The sequence below is a fragment of the Lemur catta genome, chromosome 19 (assembly GCF_020740605.2).
Source record: "Lemur catta isolate mLemCat1 chromosome 19, mLemCat1.pri, whole genome shotgun sequence".
NCBI classification, from domain to species: domain Eukaryota; kingdom Metazoa; phylum Chordata; class Mammalia; order Primates; family Lemuridae; genus Lemur; species Lemur catta.
In genome coordinates this window covers 10,649,533-10,655,945 of record NC_059146.1, presented here as the reverse complement: position 1 = coordinate 10,655,945, position 6,413 = coordinate 10,649,533, and the positions used below count along the sequence as shown (strand labels likewise).

The following is a 6,413-nucleotide window of genomic DNA, read 5'->3' as shown; positions in this document are numbered from 1 at the left end:
CCTTAAGTGCTGCCTTTTGACTGAATCTAGATTTTACAGAACAAATCCTTTTATTAAAAAGGGTATAGCTGAGAAAGATGAAGCTTTTTTTGCCTTCTTTGGTGCTTAAAAAAGAACGATCTTGAAATCTGAAGGCCACAGGTCCCCCACCCTTCTAGAAGCATGTTTGATTGTCACAACTGAGGAAGATGTTATTAGTATTATATTTAGCATGTAGAGACCAAGAGTTCTTCTAAGCATCATACAATGCACAAGCTAGCCTCCTGCAACAAAGAATTATTCAGCTTAAACATAAGTAGTATAAAGATAGAGGAGCCCTGTTCTAAAAAATCTAAATAAAACCATATTCCACAAATATTAAAATTTGTACATGAATGTCACCACTATAGGAACATTCTCATGGTTTCTATTTGTGAATTTCAGGAAAAGTAAATCATTGTGATATTAATGTATAATTTAGAAATCAATAAAATAAACTAAATAAAATTATAATATCTTGATTACAGCATTTAACAAACTACTCTTTCTCATTAACATTCACAATGTAATTATTTTCAGTATTCTTAAAACATACATTCTGTTCACACTTATATAATATGGTATAGATTTTAAATATAGAGATAGTTCCTTGCTTATCCATCAGGATGTTGCTAATGCTCTGCTGGGAACTCTCTCATGTTTTCTTCTCCATGCCTCCTGCCTTTGACCTCTGGGAGATTTCTCCTTGTTAATTTTTCTCAACAGCTGAATCTGAACTTGTTGGAGTGTATGCTTCCTTAGTGACTGAACAGTTTCTTTAGACTGCTTTTGCTGATACATGGTTGACAGCAAGTGTTACTTGAGGGACTGGACAGAGGCTTTTCTAGAACAAATTTCTGTTTTCTTTGATAATAAAATTCCTTCAATAACACAGTAGGTTTCTAATCTATTTTCCTTGTTCACTTCCAGGTGGAAATTACCAAACTTACAGATCCATTTTTGACATAGATTTTAAGCCTGCTGACTCTTCTTTATTTACTGCTTTCTATATCTAACCCATCCATTCATCCTTCATTTGAATTGTGCCAACCCTAAGGCTGTCAAAATTACAGGGTTAGATGGCATTATTCTCTAATCAGAATTTTGTCATTGGGCTAGTCCCCAACATTTGACCAAGACTACCTAATGGAAGTCTGTTTAGGATGATCCTTAGTAAAAATATTTTCTTGATTTGGAAACTTATGAAATTGGCTGCCTTACTCTATTAATTTAGATTACAAACATAACAAAAATGTTTGCACATGGGAGAACTCTATCCTTCAATCATTTTTTATGTACTTGTTGATTCTTTTGTAGCCTATCTAGTTAAATAGTATCTTGCTAAAACAAAAACATAAAACACTAGAACACGTATATACACGTGAATAATCTGAATCTTTGTACCATTTATCCTAGAATTATGGACTTGATATATTTATGATATGCCTTCCAAGATGTCATAGAGTATTACTAAAAGATTTGTCATGGAATAACAAGAAGCACCTGGTTTCCAGCCTGGAATATTTGTTTCTTTGCTAGCTATAGCTTGAGTGCTAACTCATGACACATAGTTTAGTTTTTCTTATGTCAGTAGCCTACTTCTGGGTACCAATTCATATGTTACTTAAGGTATATGCTACACTTCCTTGATAGTGAGACCCCAAATCAAGTGGCTCAAATAAAATAGAAGCTTATTTATCTCTCACTTAATCTTCCAGTAGACAGGGTCGATGGCAGAGAACTACCTCTAGTCCACAAGTCAAATGGGTTTATGTTCCTTTTTTGGTAATTTCCCCTTTTTATGCTATTATTCCCTAGACTTTAGCTGTCATCCACACTGTTCAACCTGCCCAAATCACATGTCCTAACAAGTAGCAATGTGAAAAGTTAGAAAGTGTAAGTCAAGCAATTTTTTAAATATAAAATAAAATCCAAAATTTACACCCTTCTGTTTATATCCCATTGTCCAAAACTTAATCACATAGACATACCTAACTTTGAGTGAGGTGAAAAAGGATTCAAAGAAATCCATTCTACTACCTAAATATTGAAGATGCTATCATATATAGAAGGGCAGATGAAATGGATACTGAAGTACAAGCAGCAGTCTCTGCTAAAATGTATTTCTAAAGAAGCTAGAGGGTTGGGGACAGCCATTGAGAGGTTTGATGTATAATCACTGGTTTGTAGCCAAGTCCATTTTATATGGTGATGAGACAAAAGCAAGCTGCCAACTGATTCTAACATGATTGTATTTCAGTAAAATGAACAAACAAAATAATTTTGTTTACACATCAGTCACACATTGGGGTGAGGAGGTGGAAAATGGGAAGGCATGATTTAGCTTTTAGATGTCTTTCACTACATTGCTTCACATGTTATAATAACACTTTGTAACAGTTGTAAGTTGAAAAACAACAAACAAAGAAGGTTTTGAGAGGATCTTACTATAAGCTATTTTGAATTTTAAAATATAGTTACTAGATTTCATTATTCAAATAATTGACTATGCTGCTCTGTATTTACCAAATAATTAATGAATGACTGTTATATGCAAGAGGCTATAGAAAAGGCTAAGGATACAACCATGAATAACTTAAAAATTATTCTTGACCTTAGGAAACCTATGCTTTAGTAGCATGTATAGAGAAAGAACCAAGAATTTAAAGGTAGAATGATCTGTGCTCCACTAAGTCAAGTACTGCACTATGAACTATAAGAGCTCTTGGAAGAGTCACTTAACTGAGAGTTGGGGGCTTCTCTTAACCAGAGAAGTAGTGCTGAGGTGAGAGTGGAAATACCTGGAAGAATTATCCAAGGAAAGAAGAAATAATGTCATTGGAAGAATAATGGACATTCATTAATGCCAAAAGGAGAGACGCTTGGCTTAGAAAGGTGATATGGTGAGAAAAACTGCTCAGTCCAGGTAAGAATATTCTAACAACACGAGGTTATTTTTAGAAAAATACATCTTAGTTTGGTTATAAAGGCAGGTCTTAAAGTTTAAAAAACATTCTGGGAAGATGGCTTCCCAATTTTGCATCTTTGTCTTGTTCTCCCTTAAATTCCCTCTGTAGAAGGGCGTATAGAGTTATAGAGGTTATATAGTATAGAGGACAAACCAGTAAGGACGCATATGGGATTTTGAGTTCTTTAGAAATGTGCAGAAAATGTGTTCACTTCGATAGCACATATACTAAAATTGGAACAATACAGAGAAGATTAGCATGGCCCACGTGCAAGGATGACACTCAAATTCGTGAAGTGTTACATATAATTAAAAAAATAGAAATGTCCAGAAGAGAAGGAATATAAATGTGAGAAGTTTTGCCACTTATTGAGGACTAGGCATTTGAAAGTGGATTTCAAGGTTCACCAAAAATCAAACTAAGGTTGGTGTATTCAGAAAATGGCTTCTCTTTCCTATTCCTATTTTCTCTCTGTATTCTTTGGAACATTTACATGATTTCTCTTATCCCCATATAGTAGTGGCTATCCTGGTGGACTACAATATTTTTATTGTTGTTGTTTCCAAAAGAGGACAGCTTCTCCCTTAATTTTGTTGTAAGGAGATGAAAACCTGGGAGGCCTCCAGAGCTATGAGCTGCGGTAAATAGGCTGAGATACATTAGTATCTTTTTCTATTCTTTTCTTTCTTAATTTGTTTACAAAATAAAAGAAAATACAGTGTGTTTTATCCACACCAAGTTTTCTACATATAGAGGGAGACCACTATAGTTTTACTATATAGAAGCCAAAGGAAGATGCAATTATATAGCCGCCAAAAGAAACTTCAGCCTCTTTGAGGACACTTAACAAGAAGAAATAAAATAGACATATTTCATAATTAAAACAGGTAGCACCCTGAGACATAATCAAAATAGCCATCTCCCTGAAATAGAGTTTTTTTAACAACAAACGATCTGTTGAGAAGACTCATTTAAAGCATGAACACGCTTCCCAAATTCTTACTTTTAAAAATAAGCAATTTAGAAATATAATAAATTATTTTTAACTATAGTTGCCCTGTTGCACTATTGAACACTAAAATTTTTTCCTCTTATTCAACAATATTACCCATTAACCAACACCTCTTCATTACCCCTTCCCACCACCCTTACCAACCTCTAGTGGCCACCATTCTATTCACTATCTCCATGAGATCAATTTTTTTAGGTCCCATATATGAGTGTGAAAATGCAATATTTGTCTTTCTGTGCCTGGTTTATTTCACTTAAAATAATTTCCACCAGAACTGTGTTAATGACGGTCTTAACTCTCATGAACACACAGACACACAGACACACACACATACATACACAGTTACTGAAGTCAAATTTAAATGTAATGATCTACATTTGGCTGCACATACAATTGTCAAGTTATTTATTAGCTTAGGTGAGAGTGTTTCATTCAGGCACTTGAAGACCACTGCTTCTCAGAATTTCAGTTTTCTGGAATGTTATGTGCACCAGATGGTCTTGTAACTTGGCTGCATAGTGTGACGATGTGTTCAGAAGACAGGTTGGCATAATGTGTGAGAACAGAATGCAAGACAAAGGGAAATGCTGGCCTACTTACACACAATCAAGTTCTCTGGGGAAAAGAAATGCACAAAATTATATGCCCCCTTCTCTGCTTATGGCACAATTTTTCTGTCCAGTTGCTCAATATGGGTAAAACCAGCCAAATTTCTAAACAGAAATGAATTACTTAATTTCTCTTTGCACATGACAGAAAGCTGTTTACCAAGACATCGTACACCGGGATTCCACCTTAAAGATGAAATGGTTGATTCGTGACTCTACTGACAATGCTTAGAACTTGTATGAGATATATTTCTGTCAGTAATGCTAAAAAGGGATACGATAAAGAATGAATTCAAAATTTACTGCAATATCATGTTTGGGATACAAGTTTATCTACATCATTTTGTAAATTCAGCAAGTACTTTTTATGTAAATTTCAGGACAGGAATTTTAACATCTGTAAGTGGAGCACATAAGTATATTTGAAAATATAGGCTGTGGTATCACCATTACTTTTAAATTAACAATATGGCTTTTTTTCTTCCTAGAATCTTTGGTTTTACTTCTAGAAACTATTATCAGAACACTCATTAGGGTAATAAAGCCAGTGCCTGGCATGGTTCCTGTGACAAATACGGTTTATATTTGCACAGCTGAGCTTACTGAATAGAATACAATATAGCTCTGAAATTACTGAGTGTCCATTGTTTGTTTTAAAAAATAATTATATACTTAGGTAATAAATTAGTAACATCGTATAAACATATATTTATAAATTCTGGCATAAAAATCATAACATTTTAATTGATGGCTTTGGTTACCTTAGATTTACCCTAATGCTTCTATGCTCTTTTTTCTTTAAAAAGTTTGTCTTTTTTTTACTTAACAATTCCGTGACTTTTCTTGTGTATATTTAAGGGGTACAACATGATGTTTTGCTATGCATATATATAGTGAAATGATTACTTTACAATCCAACAAATGAACATATTCATCACCTCACATAGTTACCTTTTCAAATTTTTTAAGGTAAAATTACCTAAAGTCTACACTCTTAGCAAATTTTCAGATGGAAGTAAAACTCAACAGAAATCAAGCAGGGGGAAGGGGTCAAGTGGGGACGGGTGAAAACCTACCTAATGTGTATAATGAACACTATCTGGGTGAAGGGTACATTTATAACCATGACTTAAGTATTATAAAAAGTAATCAATGTAACCAAAAATATTTGTACCCCTATAATACTTTGAAATTAAAAACGGGCTGAATAATACTTCCTTATATGTGTGTGTGTATGCTTGTGTGTGTTTGTGTGTGTATGATTCTTTATCCATTTATCCATCAGTGGACACCTAGGTTGATTTCCTATTTTGGCTATTGCAAATAATGCTACAATGTACATGGGAGCACAGGTATTTCTATGAGGCATTTATTTAAATTCCTTTAGGTATGTACTCAGAAGAAGGATTGCTAAGTCATATAATAGTGATATTTTTAATTTTTAAAGGACAGGTAGGCAAAGGATGCATTATAGTGATGGAAATGGCCTTATTATTCCAGACTGAGAGCATGAAATACAAGAAATAGTTAAATCAAAGGCAGTTTGTTTCATCTTCTTAGATGAAGTAGAAAAGTAAACAAGAAAGAGGTCATGTTGTTCTTTACTACAATGCCTGAACATTGTATTCTAGGAGATAGGAATTTACTGATTCATTTTAAATAAGGATATAACTTGCTAGGTTTTATGTTTTAGAAAAATGAATGGGTTTGAAGCAACATTTGAATCAGGGAAAACAGAAACTTACTGACTTGGTCTGGGTGAGAGATGATAACAGGTTAACAATTAGTATAGAACTATCATTTCTG

At 33.8% G+C, this 6,413-nt stretch overlaps 1 non-coding gene across 1 annotated transcript; it reads left to right on the top strand.

Annotated features, from left to right (window-relative positions):
* The first annotated feature begins 3,190 nt into the window (after window positions 1-3,190).
* Window positions 3,191-3,297, top strand: LOC123624940. Its single transcript, XR_006730295.1, has one exon. It is a non-coding gene; the product is annotated as a U6 spliceosomal RNA (small nuclear RNA).
* The last annotated feature ends 3,116 nt before the right edge of the window (window positions 3,298-6,413 follow it).